At 38.8% G+C, this 20,743-nt stretch overlaps 1 long non-coding RNA gene across 1 annotated transcript in view; it reads left to right on the plus strand.

Annotated features, from left to right (window-relative positions):
• The first annotated feature begins 1,183 nt into the window (after positions 1-1,183).
• LOC118919198 (uncharacterized) overlaps positions 1,184-20,743 on the plus strand; it is a 61,869-nt gene continuing 42,309 nt past the window's right edge. The window contains exon 1 of the long non-coding RNA XR_005027400.2: positions 1,184-1,348. This is a non-coding gene — a long non-coding RNA (uncharacterized LOC118919198). The remainder of the gene's footprint in view (positions 1,349-20,743) is intronic.

The raw sequence follows: 20,743 nt of genomic DNA on the forward strand, positions 1-20,743 counted from the left end.
GGAGATGGCCAAACAGACCAAGGGAGGGAACTGTGGTAGACCTCAGCTGCAGGGACTCAGCTCTGCCGTCAGCATGTGCCATTCTGATGGAGAGAGAAAGGGGGTCTGCCTGCAGGGAACTTCTGATCTCCAGGATGTTGCTATTGATGTCTACCTTAGGGAGACTCAGCCTCTGTTCTTGGGGAGCTCAGCTTGGGGTGTCTGTGTCTGCAGGACCACATGCCTGCGTAAGTGCTGAGCATTTGTGTGCTGCTGTGCATTTTGACAAAAGCATATAATTATGGAACTAGTGTCCTAGTAGAGATAAAGAATATTTCCTAACTCGAAAGAATCCCCTCAGCGCCTTCTCTGTCAGTACTTTACTTCCACTGCAGGCCTCTGGAAACCACTCTTCTTCTATGACTATAGTTTTGCTTTTGCCAGAAGTTCATGTAAATGGAATCCCATTGAGACAGGGACCATGGGTGTAGTCAGAGTAGGGTGAGGGCCTCTGGAAAAAGCAAGGCAGGATATTTACAGTCAGAGCAATGTAACAATGTGCAAAGAAGTCCCTATCGAAACTCTGTGTTAAGCATTATGCAAAGTCAAGGTCACACTAATTCTCTAGGGTAAAGATACCAGACTAGGAATATAGACACCTTCAGTGAGATCAGTTAAAGCTCAAAAGGCCAGAAGCAACTTGGCCTGGAATGTTTCAGTGTTCTGCAGATGAAGAAGGGTATCTCAGCATAACCCGTGACTTCACTGTAAATAGCCCTAGCAAACAGAGAACAACCCAATCCACCTTCAGGCAGGCAGGTGTTACAAGTCTGCACCCCTAGCCCTTACCCACATTCCTGAAAATACTCAACCAACTATAAATCCCCTAGACAATGCAACATCAAAGGCTCTCTTGTCCCCTCCTGGCATGAGCCGGGAGCTCTGTCCTCTCACTGTATCTCTACATAAAAGCCTCTCCCTGGCTCTCCTACCCTGGGTGTTTGCTAAGTTCATTCTTCGACTCCACAAACAAGAACCTTGGCATCACCCTTGTATGCAGTCTTTTTGAAACCATACACTACAGGGTGAATTGGCCTGAAACCAGTGGTCTTTTAGTTGAGAAGTCTGTGCTGCTTTTTCTGCAGCAATCTCTGTGACACAGAAGTCACAAGTAGTTTGGCTAAGATACTTTTCAGGACCCTGGGAACCAGCTTCACCCAGAGAGGACCAGCCCAAGCTGGTGAAGCCTGCATACCCCTCATCTGACCCTGCTCAGAAGGGATCTGAACGTCAGGTCAATGACCTTTCCGATGCCCTGGAACAAAAATTCTTCAGGCAACAGAACCAAAATGTCAGCTCCTGGAAGCAGGTAAGACAATCAGAGGCAAAGGGTGCCACTAATTTGTTGCAGCCTGGGCCTGAAATGAAGGGGAATGAGAATTTCCTCAACCAGTCATCCTTCCCATACCCCTGAAGCTTCCAGTCCTCACTTGGCCCAAATACTTTAAAATATCCTTTATTCCTTGTGTTGGGGGAGACATATTTTGAGCCCTACTTCCCCTCTCCTTGCTTGGATACCTGGCAGTAAACATTTCTCTCTGCAAAAGACCCGGACCTCAGTGATTGGCGTGCAGTGTACAGAGGCAGATAAGCCCATCTTTGCTCGGTGACATTTTGAGTCTGGTTTATCTCAACCAGCATAAAGTTTTTGAGATTCATCTGTGTCATTTCTTGGAGCAGTAGTTAATTCCTTTTTATTGTCCACTGGGCAATTCACAAGTTGAAGGATATTTGAGTTCTTTTTAGTGCTATCACCATTTGTGCACAAGTTTCTGTGTGAACATAGGCTTTTGTTTTTGTTTTCTTATATGTTACTTATGAGTAGAATTGCTGGATCATGCAGTAATTTATGTTCAGCTTTTTAAGAGACTGCAAAGCTATTTTCCAAACTAATCATACTATGTTGCTTACCCATGAATGAGAGTTCTATTTTCTCTGCATTTTCACCAACACTTGTTATTGCTAGTCTTTTGAATTTTAGCTATTCTACGAGGAATACAGAAGTATCTCATTATGGTTTTCATTTGGCTTCTCTAATGACTGATGATACTGTGCATCTTTTCCTACGCCTATCTACCATTTACATATTTTCTTTGGTAAAATGTCTGTCCAAATATTTTTATGCTTTAACTTGAAATGGAAAATAGATCTAAATATAAAAACTAAATTTCTTAAACTTCAGAAAAAAAAAGTAGGAGAAAATATTTGGGATTTGGATTAGGCCATGATTTCATATATGGGAAATAAGAAGTATAGGTCATTAAAAAAATAAGACTTTATTAAAATTAAAAACTTTTGCTTTTCCAAAGATACTCTTCAGGAAATGAAAAGGCAAGTCACAGACTGAGAGATATTACAAAGTATATACGTGATAAAGTACTTACATCCATAACACATAAAGAACACCTCTAACTTGGTAATAAGATATATAACTTGATAAAAAAATACATAGTCATCTTTAAACATAGCTTTAAAAATTCTTCTCATTAACTAATCAAAGGGGTTAATTTCTAAAGTAATCATCTATTTTTAAAATGCATCTGAAATTTTCTTAACTGGGATTTAAAATATTCAATTTGTATTATTTTTTAAGTTTGTTTAATTGCACTAAAATTTTACAGAATTTTAGAGTAGTGGGGTATGTAAGAAGATTGTTTTTCCAAACCCCATTACAGGCACATTAAAAGAAGAATGCATGAAATAAAGAGATGTTTCCCAGAGCAGAGGCTTCAGGCAGCCCCCTACAGAACAGCTGCAAGATGCATTTCATCATATATAAATAAGTAGGGGATGTAAATGCCAACTGTCAAATTTGTGTATTTTCAGCAAATTCTCACTTCTAATAACTTCATTTTGAAGGCTAGGGAGTGTGCTACTGTCAACTGATTTTGGGAGTAAAACTGGGATAGGCTTAAACTACAAAGGGAAAGCTTTATTCATTGTCTAGGGGATTGCAATCCATGAATACAGATGCAGATGTAAACTCAAAGTTCTTCCCTGAAAACAAAGGGGAGAAGGGTTTTACAAAGGCTGAAACCACAAAGGCTGCAAGTTCATTTTGGGAAGAGGGATTAGCTCATTTTTCTGGGCTAACTCACAGGTTAGTTGGTTAATTGGTGGTAGCCAGGGATTGGAACCACAATCTTGTAAAATACCGGGCATTCCACTAAGATAAGGTAATTTTGAGAGTCCACCCTCCTGAACTAGACATCGCAAGCAGGATATGTGGCAGAGTTCAAGTTCAGGCTCTGAGACTGTGCCTAACTGGCTATGACTTCCCTCCCTGGTCATAAGTAAAATTTTGTTTCCCTTGGCTCAAGTGACTCCATCTTGTCTCAGGTGTTTTATTTGTCCAGTTGCTCCTGGGTTGATGATACACATCCACTACTGAAGAGGAAGAGGAATTATTTGCTCATCTTACAAGATAAAAATTGAGTATCAGATCTCTAGATTTCTATTATTCCAAGGGCAAATTGTTTCTCCAAAGGACCATGCTGACCCAGGTTGAACCAACCCTCTAATGGGAAAAAATGTCTCCTCAGGGCAACCCTCAGATGAAGATCAGACATGTCTGATTCATGGGCCTCTCCAGAAAAATACTGAGCATGTTTATCAGAAAAGATAACAAGAAAAGGATGAGCAAGGAAGGGAAAAGTAGTTTAAGTTAGGTCAAGTGAAGCAAAGAATGAAGAGACTGAGATTAAAGATCATATCTAACATTTTATTGTCCCTGCTGTATGCCAAGTGCTTTACCTCTGTTAACAACTTACGTGCAACAAGTGCTTTACATATATTAACTTTTTTTGTTCTCAGAGCTGCTCATGAGGTAGGTATCTCACTGTGAACCATGTTTCACATATGAAAGTAACTGAGGCACAGAAAGAGATTAGGTTACTTGCTTTCGGCTGCACAGATGGTGAGCGGCAGAGCTAAAACTTAAGCCCAGGAAATCTGGACCCAGAGGTCTGAACTATTAATCAGTAACCTTGACTGCCCCGTGTTTTCATCAGTTATGGAGTGGTTGAAAGTTGAATGTTACTGACCATTGTTCAAAAGCAAAAATCACTCTGGTAATTGAATTAGTGCTATTTTAGAAATCTCTCCCACTGAATTATATTCTTAAATTGATGCCTGCTTGTTGTATGTATGTTGAGGAAGAAACAAGAGTTGAATGAAATCAAACTGGCTACCCAGGTCTCCAAATAGATGTTAGTTAATCTAGAGTAGTGGTTTCAAACTCCACTGGGTATACAAATCACCTAGCATATTTGTTAAAATGTAGGTCACTCAGCCCTAGCTTCAGAGATGCAGATACATTAAGTCTGTTTTGGCACCCTGGAATTTGCATTTAATAAGGTCATAAGTTTTTTGTTTTTTATAACTAAAACACTGATTATTCTTTAGAACACTTGACTGGAAGAGGACATCATTCATCTCAATCTTTCTAAAACTCAGGTGCTCCATACTGCAGCCAGGGACTCCCATGTAGCTCAGTATACCACATGATCTAGTAGTTTCCTGTATCTTATCTCTTTTTCTCTTCTGGAAGCCTCTTAAGGTCGATAGTTACATATATTTTATTGTTATATATCTAAAAATCTTCCACAGAAATTTATGTAGTTGGACACCATACATAGTTGTGGAATAACGAAAGATTACATGACTGAACAAAAATAAAATGGTCAGATTATGCAAAACATTATCAGATGGCTGAATTCAGCAAAAAGGCTACATTTAGTTGAATATTTGCAGGAAGTAAGTGAAAAAAAGACATTAAACAAATAAAGGATGCATGTGCTCAGCTCAGCATTGGAGGTCATAGAACATCAGTTTAACATATGCAGACATGGACACAACAGCCGTGAAGGCAGAAGATGCCTGGGCATTTGTCTTACCAGCAAGACTGTCGGCAGCGTGGAATTAACACTGTGCTGTATGTTCACATTGCATCATTCACGGTACCTTGCTGATGAATCGTTAAAATAGGTTTTTTCCAAAAAAAATAATAATAATAATGTGGTTTGAATGTTTATGTCTTCTCAAATTTCTTGTATTGAATCCTAATCCCCAAAGGTGGTGGGGACTCTGGGAAATTATTTGGTAGAACCCTCATGAATAGGATTAGTACTCTTATGAAAGAGGCTCCAGAGACCTCCCTTACCCCTTCCTCCATGTAAGGATACATGCAACCTGGAAAGGGCCCCTCACCTGACCATGCTGGCACTTTGATCTTGGACTTCTCCCCTCCAGAAGTGTGACAAATTTCTGCTGTTTATAAGCTACGCAGTCCATGCTGTTTTGTTCTAGAAGCTTGAATAGACTAGAACATTGCATATCTGTCATATGAAAGCATGTGCACCCAGTTACCTGTTGACACCATAATTCTGCTGCTTAACAAACCTCCCCAAAACTTGATTGCTCAAGATAACTACTATTTATTTAGCTCAATATTCTGTGGGTCAGAAATTTGGGGTGACCCAGATCCATGGTCCTTACTTTCCTTTTTTTCCACCTGCACCTTTGTTGAGCTGGCAGGTCACTAGGAGGCTGGCTGGTCAAAAGTGGCCTTAAAAGTCTGCAAGTTGGTTGGCATTTGGCCAGACTGATTAGGACACCTGGAGTGTACCACTGTGCTGCAATCCCAGGATGTCATCATCATTACACCATTAATTATTTATTTAGAGGCTTTGCTGTGCCAAGCAACATATTAAGTGCTGAATGCACACAGCAGATATGTATGGTGCAAAGAGATTAGGAAACTAACATATATTGAGGTCCCATTATGTGCAAGGCATTTGAGGTACATTATTTCATCTTTAAGGTAAAGCTTATTAATCTCAGTAAGTAGAGCCCTCCAGGGTTAGAGAGCTTAAGTAACATGCTGAAGTTTGCACAGATGGAAAGCAGAAGAGCCACCATTCTAATCTGGAATTATTGTCTGTAAAGCTGGATTCTTTTACCACTTACCACGGGGTTTCTAAAAGGTCTTAGAGTCTAGCTGGAAAAGCAACACATGCACAAACAGGAGTGATGTGGAGGTAATCATATACATTGGAATTTCTCTTAAGGCAAGCAAGGTACTGATGGGGCAGAAATACTTGCAAGACCCTGGGAATTGTATATGATCAGAAAAAAAGTATGTACTAAATTACAAAAATTGGGAACACAATCAGTTTGTTTTGCTCCTGGGAAAAGGAGTGGAGATAAGTAAATATGAAATGTGGAAATGTGGAGAAGGAAGAAGAGAAATGGGAGGCTGGTGAGATGGTAGCAGCGTTTACTCTGTATTGTCCTTTCTCACAGTGAAACACACACACCCCCTTAGAGTTCTTACCTCTCTAATCTTTGGCATCTAAGCAATAGTGATTAAAAAAATAAGGATTGAAAAAGGAAACAAACATATTCACTATGTGCAAACTCTGAAATGGAAACTGAGGGGCACAGGGTAAACTAAATCCCTTGGGTTGCAGAGATCATGAGAGGGGTGAGGACTTTCAATTGCTGTGCCTTTTGGTAGTTGAAACCAAGTTCATACAGAGTCTGAGAAGCAAGACGTGGAGCGGGTAGGAGGATTAGAGGAGGAGGGGTGGGGTCTCCAGCGGACATCTGGACTACGAGAGGATGGCCCCTTCTCCTTAAAACTTGCAGTGAGTACATCCACAAGACGAAGATGACTAGTGCTTTGGGAGGTCAGGGGCAAAGGCCATGGGTTAGGGAGAGATTTCTCCAAGGATGTGGTCTTGAACAGGGACTTGAGGAAAAGGCAGGTAGGAAGCTTCCATCTAAAGGGGAAGAGCAGGCAAAGTCCTTGAGAGATGATTCAGTATAGGATCTTTAGGGATAGATAGTGCTCAAGAATCTTTTGGTCGCAAGTAAGAGAACACTAAGTACATTTGGATTTAAGAGGAAAAAATGGCCCATGTTTCAGGCACAACCAGAAACAGTATCATCAGAAATATTTCTCTCTGTTTCTTACCTTGTTTCCTCAAGGTTGATTTAATCCTCAAGTTCTTTACACGCGATAGAAATGATCACCTGTAGACCCAAGCCCACAGTGCATGGGCAGGTAGTGCCAACCTTTTTGTTTGAAGTCACTGAGGGAGTTAGTAACTCAGTCAAGACTAGAACCCATAATACAGAATTTAGGAATAATGAAATACAGAAAAATTTCAGTCAATCCAACAAACATTAGTTGAGCACTTAGCCAGTGCATGATATTGAACTAAGCACTGGGAGATAAAATAAATTAGACATTAGTCCTACCTGAGAGTAAACCAAAGACTGTTATTGAAAATAAATTTGTAAAAATATACAGTACATTCAAGATGGCAAAGCAATAAAAATAAGTTGGTGTGAACCAATGTAGAGAATATACAAAGGAAGGAACAAATAGATGCCTGAAGCCATGAGGAAAAGCTGGTATTCTTTAAGTTCAGTCATTGAGGATGAGAAGAATATTCTTAGTGGGATAGGGAGACCAAGAGAGTTGACAAGCATCCATGATGCAGGAAACAACATAGGCTAAGGGACAGCTCTCTGAGGGGACTTTAAGAGCAAGATATCACCTGCCAGCTAGGCAGGTTCATGTCTGGGTGACTCATAACTGAGAGCTCGTATAAGCTGGCATTGTTTGTGTTCTTATTTATGTATTAATTTATATGTTTATTAGTATTTACTTATTTAGAAAGGAGTGGGTTATCCTTAAATTAAGTGTTAAGAAAGGGGATTATGTGGGGGCAGTGCTGGGTCTTAACCATCCTAAGCAGTTCATCTCTACACCCAGTCCCCTCTCAGAAGAACAAAAGCCCTTCAGTATGCCAACCACACCTTCCTTGTGATTAAGCCTGGACCTTTAGAAGACTGACTCCAGAACTCAAGCAGCCTACCAAAATGTTCCTTCCCATCAATTAGATCCCTGAAAGTAGATCTTATCAGTATGGATGTCTCCTTTATGTTACATTTGAGCAACAATTTATGGATAATTCTCCTGGGCAACAGTCCAGGGAGCCCCTTTGGCTAGAACACAGTGTGAGGAAGAGGGTCAGGCTTCAGTGGTAGCAGGCAAATACAGTTACTTGTTTTCTAAGCCAAGTACAGCATTTAGACAACTTTCAGGCTTGAGGGGCTATTACTCTGGGGAAGACAGATCTGGAAAGGGTATCCCCCAGACTTGTTAAATGGACTAGAGGAGGAAGTAGGTAGAAATGTGGACAACAGAAGAAAGTGTAGTATGAGAATGAAAGAGAACATGGGGCTTGATTTAGAGAAGGGACAGTGTCTAAGCAAGGTTATGCTAATGATCAGGAGATACTTTTGGTATCTCAGAATTTAATGATGATTTGTTAGGGTTTCGGGTGGAGAGGAAGTAAAAGAGAAGATAATTTTCAGGGAAAATCCATAACTGGATAACTGGTGATATATATCATGACTGAGAATTCAGAAAACAATGTTAACCTGAACAGAGAAGCGAAGGGAAGTGGTGGGGAGAAGAAGCAGTTGTGGACATTAACATAAGGCTTCTTTAGAGCAGCTAAGGAAACTACCGAGTAGATGCTGATAAGCTGTGGGAAACTGGTTCTGCATTCAAACTTTCCTAGGCAAAATTGGCATTTTGAAATTGAGATACTTTTATATTTTCATACTGTAAATTTCCACAAAAATAAAATGCTAATGAGAGATGATTAAAAATACCTGTCTACACTATTAAAGCTTGCACAACTGTTAACATGTACACAGTAAGGAAAGACATGGCTACATCAGTAATTCTACACCACTACTCTACTATAATGAAGACATTTATTTAAAGATGAGCTATCTAAAAATATATAAAGGTAGTTACAAAAAAGAAGCTCTCAGTGATCAATTAATTCACTGATAATTGACACAGCCTCAGGTGATTATTGTCTGACCCCGTGTACACTGCTTAAAGAAGTTCAGAATTATCTAGAACCTTGACTTGATGAATGAGGAGTGAATGAATAGATGAACAGAAAAACTGATTGTTGTTTCTCTCAGGCAGTTTCAGCTTGTGTCTTCTTGAGTTATTGTAATCATTGCCAGTGATGGGGAGTTTACTCTTATGCAAAGCTACCCAGGATATTATATAGCTTCTAAAAGTGTTACTTCTTTATCCGAGGCAAAATTTGCCTCTCCACAGCAATGACCCAGCAACCATTTTTCAGATTTCCAGAACAGTAACAATTCACAGACAGCTGTATGTCTATATAATGACCACTTATATTTTCTCTGCACATCGTCTTCTCTAGACAGATCATTCACCTTTTTAAAGACTACTTTGTTTTATTAAGAAATTCTAAATTTTTTTCATATGGACCAGATTTCAGACCCCTTCCTTATTTTTATTATCCTATGCAGGTTGTTCTATCTGAGATGTCCAGAGCATGGGTCTCTTGATAGGCATTCTTAGAGGCCGGTATATTGTGGTATGAAGAGCATGGGCTCTCAGATCAGCAGACCTGGCTGCAGAATGGGGATAATGGTAATGATCTCATAAGATTGTTGTGCGGATTAAGTGAGATACTGTATGTAAAATGCAGAGTACCACGATTGACACAAAAGAGTCATGTAATGAAGGAAGCTAAAGATGTCAAAATCTTAGGTAATTTTTTTTCTTATTCTTGTGTTGGTTGGATGACAAGTTCAGAACCAGCCAGAGTTCAATGATCCTTTCAGGGATTTTTACAAAATGAATTGGTCTGGCTCCTCTCTCTTAGAATTATGAAATTGTACCTTTTAACTTTAACTTAAAAAACTTTCTATCTACCTATGATAAGTTTCTTGTTTGTTCTTGAGTATTGGTATTCACTCTCCCTCTTAGCCGGATGCCATGTATGGGATTTGGGTGTTGATATTTGCTCTTCCTGTGATATCTTGTCAGCTATATGTTGTTAGGTGTCCATTCTATGCCTTCATCAATGAAAATGAAAAGTTGTTTAAAAAGAACAACCTATAATTTGGCAAAGAACTTCTCATCAAATTAACATTGAACTGTGAATGTTAAGTGAAAGAACTACCTACTGTTAAGCATTCTGTAACATTAAAGAATGATGCAGTTAAATGCCCAAGGAAACCAATCACATCATCCTTTTTGCTTGAAGTGCAAACCAAAATTTTGTTTTTTCCTTAGTTCCATTTGTCATTTTTATACCCACCTTCTAAATTTGCCTTCCTAATTCCATGTCCTTCCACTTGAAACCCAGGACTTTATAAAATGCTATGTTGACCCTACATTTATTTTGCATCTTACAAATAGTGAGATTATTCCATAATCAATCAATATTTATTAAAAAAACCTGTGATGTCTAAAAACACTTCTCTTGCAGAGGGAGGGATCTGAATCTCCCATTATAGTTGTGAAAATCTTGTAAGGTGATACAAGAAAAGTGGCAAGCACAGTTGAGGACATACAGTGAATGGGTGCTTAATAAGTTTTTTTTAATGAAATTTTAGGAGGGTTTGTAGGCATGAATCTATATCATAACTGTTTCCATTGTGCCAAGAGGACCTGTTCTACAATGTGCCTGAATCAGTCCTCCACTAGGTTTAAGGATGTTTCTTTATTTTTCCTTCAGGAATATTTTTTTTCCTTTGAGGAAAATGTTTGAAGCTATTTTATTCTGTCAAGAATTCTGGGCTCATTGTTTCTGGAAGAAACCGGCTCAGAAACCAGAGGGCAATGAATTAATTTTGGCTGCAGATTTTTCCGAAGATTATTTGTGTACAGTGTGACCACCAATCACAAATTGGAATGACACAAAATGCATGAGCTGTTCATTAAGGGGGAAAGCTGAAAAGCACCCCTGGAGATTTGGGAAAGCCTGGTGGTTTCCTCGTGTGGAACAACACTTGTAGCCATTCCACAAATACAGCTTAAAAAATCAAATAGTTGTGATTCAGTGCAAAAACAAGTGTCTGGAGGATCAGGAACTAATTTCCTTCCCCTTGATATATGATTGTGTAATTTTTCTGGTTGTTCTGCTCTTGGAGTCTGGGTATATTATTAGTGCTAGAGCAACACTAATGGATTCAGTTAGATGGTTTTCAGCTATTAAAAGGCAGGTGAAACTCTCAAGAAAGCAAGGAAGACCCTTTCTAGACTTAGTGACAGGTCTGTAGGAGCTGTTTTTGGAAGATACATTATAAATCATTTGTTCTCATAGTTTTCAAAGTCCTTGTATTATCTAACTTTTTATTCAAACATTAATCTCAGGTTGATTTTCCAATAAGTGAAATAAAGAAGAGCCAACTATTTTGGTTGAAGTTCTCACTTCCCACCTTAGCTCTTGTTTGTTAGTAAAAATAAGAAACTAGAGTGGTTCTTAACTTCTTTCATTCCCATATTTTACTTCTTAGAATGGGAAAACAATTATACCTATATTATTTACATGATGTCATTGTTATAAGCATCAGAAAGAGGAGTTCATATGAAAGTGTTTTTACAAACTACAAAGCAGCACCTAGCTAAGAGAATGTTACTACAGGAAAAGATAAACTCTCAAGGTAGTATGTGACATGACTAAGGGATAGGTGGGGGTTTAGATAAGAGGTATTCTAAAAAATGACAGAAGGAAAGATTCTAGGTGTTTTGTGCAATTATCCTTTCCTACCCACTTAAAATACCCCAAAGGATTAATGTACATTGTATTTACAGTATTTGAGATAACACTGATAATGATCATTGATCATCAAAGATGACAAATAAGACTGTCCCCAAAAATGTGGGTGTGGTTGAACAAAGCATGTTCTTGACAAGAACTCTGTAACTTTCTTCGCATTCAGCAACTAAGAGTTTTGTGATAAATTGGTAATTTATGCCATGTGTTGGAGGAGAATGGAGTGTTGGCATATGTGCCCTGTATTTTGTATCCATGTCATAAATGATCTAACTTCCTTCGGTTTTTCTCTCCTGTTTTCTTTTTCCCAACTTCTCAATTCTGGATCCTTAATGTTAGAACTCAGAACATTCCTTCCATAACTGAGATCCACTTTTCCAGAAGTTTTAGTTGAGGAATTACAGGTTCAAGCTTCCCACTACCCGATATGTTTTAGTCTTCTGGGCCTCATTGTTTTAAATTCTGGCCAGTGTTCTAGCTCATCAGGTCCTTTATTCTATGCTACATTGTCTCTTTAAATACTGTAGCATTCTTAGAAAATAACCTCAGATGAGGACATTCCATGGGAACCTATTTCATTTAGGAATTTGAGAATTTATTGATATAACATTTTAAGTGCCTCTTCATGGCCGAAAATTTCCTTGATCTTGATCTGCAGATTTCAAACATGGTCCAGCTGCTCAGCAAATGCTTATTTTTGCCTGAGAATTAAGGAGCGAGGGGAGAAATGAGCAAGCCCACAGGTTCCCCTTGAGTTTAATGAGGGGGTCAATGTGCCCCAGTGACAGCATCAGTGGCTCCTGATACCAGGCTTCTCTACCCTGCAGTGTCAAATGTTCCTAATGTATCTATGAGCATTCTACTGCCTGAGGCAACAATCATAATCGTGCCAAAGAGACATGATAACAATAGCAACTGCATCTATAAATCCTGCCATACAATAAATAGCTCATGTACAGGTTGGCCTTAATACTATCTTTGGAATCAGCAGAAAACAGCTGTTTTTGCTTTCTGGAACAAGCAAAATGACTGATTAGTGTAGGTATAAAAATTATTTCCTACTTTAAGATGTGTAGATTAATTAATGTATTAAACCATTCTAATAATAGATAAGAATATGACTCCATTATGGCCACAAGAAATAAAACTATTCTATCTTCAATTAAAAGGTTCCAAAACTTTGCAAGTTCATCAAAAATGTATGGACAACAAAGGCACAGATTTATAGCCCATTATGGACTACTTTCATATCTCAACATTTATTACTCCTCTTGTGAGAATCGTATTTTTCCAGAAAGTAAGAGTAAATGTATATCAGGATAATATATTTTTTAGGAAGTGTTGTTTTTATCCTAGTTTATCAGCATGCTGCATTATTAATTTTATGTCGCTGACATTGTTTCCAGTCTTGTAGCTTTGTCTTAAGCTTGAATGGCATGGTTTACCATGAGATTAACTGAAGATTAAATCTGAATTTGAACTACAGTGCTGGTCTGTGGATCCAAGGAATATAATTCCTGAGAAAGTCAGAGTAGTTGTGGCATTACTTGGTGAGCTTATTTTCTCATTTTCAGGAAGTATAAACAAGCATCCATTGCTATTGAGTCAGAGTTTTAAGCAGCAAGCCAGCACTGGCTGTAATAGAGATTAGAACTTGGTACCAAGCTCTATCATACAATTCTTTTGTTCAATTTCATATCATCCTGGCCCCAGCTTTTATACAAGTAACTGTGGCAGTAACGTTCCTTGTCATCTGAGAAGGCCTTAGAAAGGCATTTCAGGGATTTACACCTGAAGAATGAAAAGAGAAAGCATTTGCTGAACTTCACCCATACCCACTGGTCAAGGTGAGCCAACTGTGTGGGACATGAAGTGAAGGGCTGTCAGTTTTCATCACACAAAATAAGTCTAAGATTATGATGGCACAGCATAGATTTGGTGACTGGAACAATACTAGGGAGGCTGTCCTGCTTTCCCAGCATGAATCCTCCCTGTGCAGCTCTGTTCTGCTAGCTTACATCTCTCATGTGAAGAACCGCATGAGCAGAGACCAGATCCAGACCTGCTGACTTTCACGTGGAATGTGTGTATCTGAAACATGAGTAAAATGACTTTCAGCTTGAAGACCTGGTCTATCTCCAATTACAGGCAACACGATTTTTAAAACTCTTTTAAAATTCCATTTATTTAAATATATAAATATATATTTAAAATTATATATATATATATATATATATAATATAAAAAAATATATATAAAATATATAAATATATATTTAAAATTCTGTTTATGGAAAATGAATTCTTTTCCAGGAGACTAGTTTCTCATTTTCAGGAAGTATAAAAAAGCATCCATTGCTATTGCATAAAGTGCTACCTAGTATTGTCTGTTGGGAAGAGAGTTGCTTGTTCCACTGAGAAAGCTTCTTATCCTTGATAAGGAAGGACAGCAGTGCCTTTTGTGAGTAGAAAAGTTGGAGATTAAGGAACCTGAATTTAGTAGAGGTCAGCTTCCAGACTGTAGGTTATCAGGTTTGTTTTAGAGGAAGAGGCAAATATCAGTTGTTGAGAAAAAGATCAAATTTTCATTCATTAAGTGGAGGCATCAGAATGTGGGAGCAGGAAACTTAATCCTAAGAGGAGGCTGTTGGCGGTCCAAGGCTTTTAGAGATTCTGGAAGAAGATGATAAGGATGTGGAGAGTGGATATCCTGGCAAGTGAAATAAACAATTTCAGACAGCTTAGATATGGGACACTGTATACTTTTAAAACAGTTGCTGCACCAGAAACAGGATGTGAATGGAAAAGCATTCTTTTTAGGATTCAGATATTTACGGGAAAGAAGTTCATAAAGTGCTTGTTAGAGGTATGGACTCATTTGGGTTGAAGTGACAAAAATCGAATAAAAAGTGGCTTAAGCACAAGATTGATTTATTGGCTCCTCAAATTAAAAAGTTTAGAACAAGGCTGGATTCAAAGGCTCAAGTGATGTCTTTATTAAAATGGCTTCTCTCCATCTTTCTGTTTTGCATTCAGTTTTGGCTTCATTATAAAGCTCTCTCTCCTTTTATGGTGGCCCTGCAGTTCAAGGTTTACATCTTGTTAGTTTCAAGCCAGCAAAAGACATGTTCTGTTTCTCAGTGGTTCTAATCAACTTCTATGAAATGAGTCTCACTGCTCAGGTTGCCTGGGCTTTGGTCATGTGTCTGCCCCTGAACCCATCAGATGGGATGTTCCAGTTGGCCCTTCCTGAATCACACGCTCTTGCTGAGTGTGGGGCAAACTTCTCCATGTCAACAACATGATTTGAGAGTGTCCGGGAGGGGCTACGAATGCCTGGCAGACCAGAACAATTGTTCAGTCTATGCTCTAAGCCTCTTGGCGTTATTTGCCAAAATCTTTTCCAGAAAGGAAGATTGCGAGACTGGGCTTTTCTCCTCCTAGCCCTTAGCCTCAAAACCACCCTGAGAGTCCTCCTATGGGTCTCACACCTCATTTACCCTGCGCTCCCGGCAAATATACATCTCTTTACAAACACTTCATTAGTTTTGATATTGGCCTCAGAGTTCTAATGTGTTGCAAGGATTTCTTTAAAGGTTCACTGGCAGCTTCCCAGAGCGCTCTCTGTGGGCTTTTCTCTTTTACCCCGAGGCTCATCACGCTTGGGACGCTGCAGGCTTTGGCAATATTTGTTCACACTGTTTGACATTCTGTGTGTGTACATTCAGGCAGTGAGGGAGACCTGTCCAGGTCCTCAGAATCTTGCTGATGCATTGTGTTAAGTAGGGAGTCTTTATAATAAACAGAGGGGCAAGCAGTGATGTGCCCAGTTTATCATGGAACTAACAGGAAAGTAGTAACAAGTGAAGTGGATTTACTGAGGCAAGAGAGAAGGGATGGGTTGTTAAATACATCTAGGAGAGTCGCTTAATATTAATCTAGGTGGCAGAGTATCCAGCCTTGGAAACTGGCCTCTTCAGAAATTCGGCCATCCTTCCAGTTTGGTCTCAGGTCAAGCTAGGACTCAGGGTCCACCCTACAGCTCACAGGCTGTGCAGGGGGTCCTTTAATCAACCTCAACAAGGACAGGTGCTTCTCCATTGACTCACGACATCAGAACTGCACGATTATGTCTCAAACATGCTCTTAGCAACTGATGATGCAGTTGACAGTCAGGAGTTTAATTTCTGTGGGGATCAGTCGACTTTCCACTGTTTCCTGCCCTAGGGCTTCAGATTAAATCCTTACTGGTCATTCTGAAGGATGGCAGACTGTGTCATGAAAGGACTGGAGGGGGAAATCATGTTTGGCTCAGTACAAAACAATTTCCTCTGTGGGAGGAATCCTCAGAAATGTATGACATATTGATGATGAGTCAGGAGTATGACTTTTGAATATAAAGCACATTTAGCATCCAGAGCAGGAATTATACACAGGTGGCTGGTCAGCCTTGCCCAAGCTATAGTGAATTGCCCAGGCTTCTTCATCTCATCCTATAACCATGGTAGGAGGATGGATTCCTAAGGGACTTAAACATTTAATCTTTTCTTTTTCTTTCCAGTAGGAATTTCCATTAATATTATGTCAGGGAGAATGTACCATCTCTGTGCAAATACTTCTAGGAAAATAATTATTCTATATTAATGGACTTTCAATGGTATGACTCTATTTATTGTCTGACTTTTAAAAAATATCTAAATTCAGCATAATCAGGGAGGAGAAAGAGAAAATTTCTGCTGTGAAGCCTGGATATGCTCCGAATGGGAGAATTATGCTCACTGTCATGGCCATCACAAGCCAAAGAAGTGATTAAGTTCACATTTACTTTTAGAATTCCCTCCTGGTGTGTGAAAAGGCTTGTGCAGACCAAGAGACTAAAACTTTCAGGCAGGCTGAGCTTGTGAATATAGTAGGCAGTCAGAACTACTCAAAAGAATCGACAAAATCCCTTTGCATAACAAAGTTTACATTCTGGGGATAAGAGACAAAAAATATACAATATAAGTAAAATACACATTTGTGAAAAAATTCTCTGGAGAAAAGTTAAGCAGGGGAGGATAACAGGGGATGTGGATGGGAGTTAGATGAAACAGGATGGGCAGAGAAGGCTGATTGAGCAAAGAGATTAGATGCTAATCCGACTGCTGCTAACCAGCTCTGTAACTGCATTTCAAGTCCATGAAAAGAAATGTTAGATCCTTTCACTTTTACTATTGTTCTGTAATTCTGTGCAACTATATACTTTAACATTTAATATTAGTGGATTCTTTAGCATTTTATTCATTCCTAACTATCTCCAGGTCTTAAAGACTATTTGTGAAATTTGCATCTTCCCAAAATAAATTCCTTGAGGGGAGAGACCACATCGTAGGTGTGATATCTGCTACCATGATATTGACAGCATCTACTGAGGGCATACTGTGTGCCATATGCCATACCAAATGTTTTACATATATTATCTAATTTAATCATTTTAATCTTCAATTAATGCCATATGAAATGTTTTATTATTATCACAATTTTAAAGATGAGAAAATTCAAGTTTATAAAGAGCTTGTCCATGATCAAAGAGGAAGGGCTAGACTCAACTCTCAAACTCAAGTTGTCTATTTCAAAGCCCATGACTTACAACCTTGTGCTACATTGTTCCCATGTGGGCACAGTAGGGGTGATAAATTACTGGACACTTTCAGGTGCCTTTACAAACCCATTAACTTTGGAGGGGGAATGGGTTTCCATTCTCAGATCACCTTCCTCAGTGAGACCCTGAGTGCCTATTATCACCCCCATCCAATGAAAGTAGATTCAGAAAACTGTCAATGATAAGGTTCCCACTTCCATGATTTCACCTTTAAAATGTTTCCCTTAAATGTTTTAAATCTTTACTTTTAAAGAAGCCATCAAATACCTCCTCTGTTTCTGTGCTAGAAAAGATTTTATTTTTGTTAAATTTTATCCTTGAATTTTCAGGGCAGTGAGTTTCAATAACTCATAAAAACACTAAAACATCTAGCCATAGTAATACTTAAATAAAAGACTAAAACACAGGATATCCTTCTGTTGTATATTTATCTTGAAAAGTAACAATGGGACAAGACAAGTGAGCTTTTTCCTCCTGGCATCAAATAGTTGCCAATGCAAAGTAGCCAGTCTAGTTCCTTAATTTCATTTCTTTATAAAAAGATGAAGCTGGCCGTATAGTCCCAAAACCAGTCAGAAAGAGGGAAAGAGAATTGCCCCTCTTTCTTTGGACAAGGAAGTTGTCCAATTTCTTAGGTACACTGGACTCCCTGTCAATCCCTTTTCTCTCCCCAAACCCCTAGTTTTTGCTAATGTACAGATTTCAGACGGGCACCTGTTGGAAAAAAGTTGCATATGTGATTCCGAAATTTTATCTATGACTTTGAGTTATACATTCTAAAGTAAATAAAATCTTTAAATTTCTCTCAATTTAAGGAAGGAAGTTCAATTCTGAAATGTATATTTGTGTTGGCAATGATTCTACCTAACATGTAATCATGAGGAAAATGGCAAAAGAAAAAACTACTCATGAAAATGACGGTCATATGCACTTATTGAGTGCCTGCTGTATGCCACCTCTGGCATTATAAGCCTTAGGATGACAAGAAAAATAGCAGATGTGAACTTTATCCTCACAAAAGTTAATACATATTATATGTAATTGCATACCTACTCTACATGAACATCATAGACGTTACCTTAATTATTATTCTGAGTAGACTCAACAATAAGTACAAACTATTTATGATCCCCAAATGTCCATTTACTGTAAACACTATGCGCTGCATGAGTAAAAGCTGAGTGTGGATTCAGACAGTGAGTGGATTTACAGCCTGGTTAATAAACAACGTAGGACTCACATAAAATGTCAGTAACATGAAATAGTCTATTATTATTAAGCACAAAGGTGGGTGGTGCAGACTGCTGTATGAGGTTAAGCAGAGACAGAGATCTGCTAGGGGAAGCCCAGAAGGATGAGGCAGGTTTACAGGCAAAAGAGCAGCATAAGAAAGGGCATTGAAGTGTCAAAGAAGAAATCACATGGTAACTTTTCCAACTAGAGTTATATATTGTATATTGATATTAGGAGGATGGGATTGAAAGTAAATCCATTGTTGTGGGGAAAACTATAGAGTGCTTTGTGGAGATGATCTGGGCTTTTCTTAGGAGGGATCATAGCTTTTAAGGACCATTGAGAGCTGAAGCTCCTGAGAGTTAGCTTGATACCAAACATAGGCAGAGACCCAGTGATGGTTTTGAATAGTCCCTGCTTCCAGAGACATCTTTTAGATTTCCTCTAATTTTATTTTTTAGAATTTAAAGTGGATTGACCTAAATTTTACTCTTTCCCTGGAAACAAAAATTAAGATTGGCTGCCATTGTATGGAAACATGGAAGGAGCAAGAAGAGATTGGAGGACAGGAGCCCACCACCGGGGAAATCACTGAGAAGGAATATCCCTCATTTTCCCACATTTATAGAGAAGAAACTCATCTGACTTTAATTACCCACTCAGTAAATATTTTGATTTATCTCCATCACTGAGACCCTGTACAAGCTTAGCCTAGCTGAGCAAGTTTTGAGATTTCCAGGTGAAAGGTTAAGCAAGAGAAGGATAACATTTATTTTTTTAACATCCAAGAAGAGTATTGTTTCACTCTATTTAAAAAATGTTAAGGTTTGGTAGATAGGGGAAGCAATGCATTTTTCAATAAGCAAGCATCATTTATTTAACATATACTAGCTGCACTATGGTTTATTAGTCATTTCACAAGCTAACTGTTGCTTTCAGAATAGACGCTGCCTCCCTTATCTATATCCCTTCATCTCTAATGTCCCTTCATCAGTTAGTCTTTCTTTTTTCTCTCTCTTTTCCCTTTTCTCTCATTTCTTTTCTAGGAAAGAGAGAGATAGTTAATATAATTAATACCAACTGGGCAAATGATTCATAAATAAGCTACAAATTACTTTGTAGGGGAATGTCATGATATTTATGTTCTTATTTGTCTACTAAATGACCCACTTTACATTCTTCATCCCACATATATACTGAAAGCAAGGAGTGATTTGCTTAGCATCACATCTTAACTGAAAGTAAAGTTTGCTGAGGAGCTCTGGTTTCTGAAGGTCATATCTTACTCTAATAAAGGTTGATGTAATGGGTGGAAGGAGGTAAATTTGAGTGTATAATGAGGCTGATCCTTTATCATTCCTGACAGATCCAGTGCTCTGAATAGGCAGTAATGAAATAAGAGCCTCAGACTCATATAATCATAAATAAGTTTCCTAGAAACAACTCCATTTGTAACTATGCTGGGATTAACCCCAGAATACCCATGTAGGCTTCTTATCCCAGAGCTCTTAGGGACACTTCTCAAATGGGGTGGAGATTGGAAAAACAATCTGAGTGTCCCTTTCAAGAGACAGTTTTTCCCTTAAATACCCTCACAAATATAGAGCAGATTTGAAGGGAGCTACCAGCACTATTAAACACGCGCAGACTGATCTCGAGGAAGGTTTCTGCCTGGGATGGTTTGAACCGAGTTCAAGGGTCAGCAGTCAAAAGGGAGATGACTCCATGTGACAGGCTCTCATAGGCTGAAGGAGTGGTCAGCAGAGTCTAACAGGCCAGCTAGCATTTCCCCTTTCCCCTTCCCAGCTGCATATATTCACTCTAATACCATTTTTTGAGAAAGGCACCTTGTGAATCTGAATATATCTACATTCATAATAAATGAAGGACGTAGAAGTTCAAGGAATAGTAGGCATTTTTAAAAAAATTATTTCCCTGTCCAGCTTTACTCCATCCATCTTCTGCAATTCAACTCTCAGCTGTCATTCAGACTTCGTTTCCATGAAACTACTGTCAAATAGGCTACCTCTCTTGTGTTCTAATATAATCAGCGTATGTGCTGAGATTGGTTCTAAGGTCTGGTGTGGGCTCAGAAAGAGCGTGAGACTCGATGGTAATGACTGCTGTGGACATGGCGGAGAAGAGAGGCATTGTCTCTGCTTTACATTTCCCAACCCTGCACCTTTAAAAATATACCT

The sequence above is a fragment of the Manis pentadactyla genome, chromosome 8 (genome assembly GCF_030020395.1).
Source record: "Manis pentadactyla isolate mManPen7 chromosome 8, mManPen7.hap1, whole genome shotgun sequence".
NCBI lineage: Eukaryota > Metazoa > Chordata > Mammalia > Pholidota > Manidae > Manis > Manis pentadactyla.